Source organism: Cebus imitator, unplaced genomic scaffold (assembly GCF_001604975.1).
Source record: "Cebus imitator isolate Cc_AM_T3 unplaced genomic scaffold, Cebus_imitator-1.0 Scaffold87, whole genome shotgun sequence".
Classification (NCBI taxonomy): Eukaryota; Metazoa; Chordata; class Mammalia; order Primates; family Cebidae; genus Cebus; species Cebus imitator.
The window spans coordinates 6936319-6938567 of NW_016107402.1; positions in this window are offsets into that span (position 1 = coordinate 6936319).

Below are 2249 nucleotides of genomic sequence, written 5' to 3' on the forward strand. Positions count from 1 at the left end.
CACCTGAGGTTGGGAGTTGGAGACCAGCCTGGCCAACATGGTGAAACCCCATCTCTACTTAAAATACAAAAATGAGCACCTGTAATTCCAGCTACTTCAGAGCTGAGGCAGGATGATCACTTGAACCTGGCGGATGGAGATTGCAGTGAATGGAGATCACGCCACTGCACTCCAGCCTGGGCAGCAAGAGCAAAACTCTGTCTCAAAAATAAATAAATAAGTCTACAGTCCAATTTAGTGGTGACTAAATGACAGTTTTTTTGTTATCCACGTTGTAGCTGCTGATGTGTGTGGTCAGAAGTAAATTCAGGAGTTGGGCTAAGGAACTGCCGCATGTGAACCCCGGTGGCTGTGGAGGGTGCCCCGGAGTATTCGCCAGCTCTCCCTGCTGTCAGCTTAGATGGCTTCCACTTTTCTTGCTTTTATAAATAACACCAGTTTAAACACCTTTGTACTTGGACGCTTTTCTTTGAGCTGTCACCTCAGGATAGATGCCCAGGAGTGGGAGTTCTCGTGCAGAGCCTGCCAGAGATTTCTGGCCGCTGCAGCAGTGTGGGAGTGGAGTCCACAATCACAGCCTGGTGTGCGCTGGGTTTCATAACAGACACCAGGTGTAACGCCATACGCAGGGGTGTCCTAATTTGCATTTCTTTAGGCCTATCCCAGAGTTCTTAATAGACTCTCTAAGAAACACCGGAGTTTCCTGGAAAGTGTGAATTAAGGACAAATATTCTATTTGATTAAAAAAAAAAGGGCCGGGCGCAGTGGCTCACACCTGTCATCCCAGCATTTTGGGAGGCCGAGGCAGCTCAAGTGATCCTCCTGCCTCAGTCTCCTGTGTCGTTCTGACCACAGGATTGCATTGTGCCTCACTTTAGAATTCTTTTATTGTGAATATAATACACCTCAAATTGCATAAAACTTGAATGTTCAGCTGATTTTTTTTTTTTTTGAGACAGAGTCTCACTGTGTTGCCCAGGCTGTAGGGCAGTGGTGTGATCTCGGCTCACTGCAACCTCCGCCTCCTGAGTTCAAGCAATTCTCCTGCCTCAGCCTCCCAAGTAGCTGGGATTACAGGTGTCCGCCACCATGCCTGGGTAATCTTTGTATTTTCAGTAGAGATGGGTTTTTGCCATGCTGGCCAGGCTGATCTCAAACTCCTACCTCAGGTAATCTACCTGCCTGGTCTGGCTGATTAAACTATCATGAAGCAAATGCCTGGTATGAACCCCACTGGGCAAAGAATAGAACACTGGCAGCACCCCCAGAAGGCCCCCACCATGTCCCTCTCCAAGTGCCACCTCTTCCCTCTATCCCAAAGTATGTGCTATTCTGATTCTAATATCACAGTTTAGTTTTAAGAGACGGAGCCTTGGCTGGGCCTGGTGGCTCATACCTGTAATCCCAGCACTTTGGGAGGCCAAGGCGGGTAGATTACTTGAGTTGACGAGTTGGAGACCAGCCTGGGCAACATAGTGAAATCCTATCTATCTCTACTAAAAATATAAAAATTAGCCAGGCGTGGTGGTGGGCGCCTTTAGTCTCAGCTACTCAGGAGGCTAAAGCGGGAGAATAGCGTGAACCCAGAGGGCTGCAGTGAGGTGAGGTCACACCACCGCACTCCAGCCTGGGCGATCAGCAAGGCTGAACAAAAAAAGAGAGAAAGAAAGAAAAAGAGAGAGAGAGAAAGAAGGAAGGAAGGAAGGAAGGAAGGAAGGAAGGAAGGAAGGAAGGAAGGAAGGAAGGAAGGAAAGAAGGAAGGAAGGAAAGAAGGAAAGAAAGAAAGAGGGAAGGAAAAAGTGAGAGAGTGTCTTGCTTTGTTGCCCAGGCTAATCTAGAACTCCTGGCCTCAGGTGATCCTCTGGCCTTGGCCTCCCAAAGCACTGAGATTACAGCTGTAAGCCACTGTGCCTGGTCCTAGTTTAAGTTTTTGTTTTGAGATGGAGTCTCACTCTGTTACCCGGGCTGGAGTGTGGTGGTGTGATCTCGGCTCACTACAACCTCTGCCTCCTGGGTTAACACGATTCTCCTGCCTCAGCCTCCCAAGCAGCTGGGATTACAAGCACCTGCCACTACGACCAACTAATTAAAAAAAAAATTTTTTTTTTGAGATGGGGTCTCGCACTGTTGCCCTGGCTAGAGTGCAATGGCACAATCTCGGCTCACTGCAACCTCTGCTTCCCAGGCTCATGCGATTCTCCTGCCTCAGCCTCCCAAGTAGTTGGGATTGCAGGCACACACCACCACAC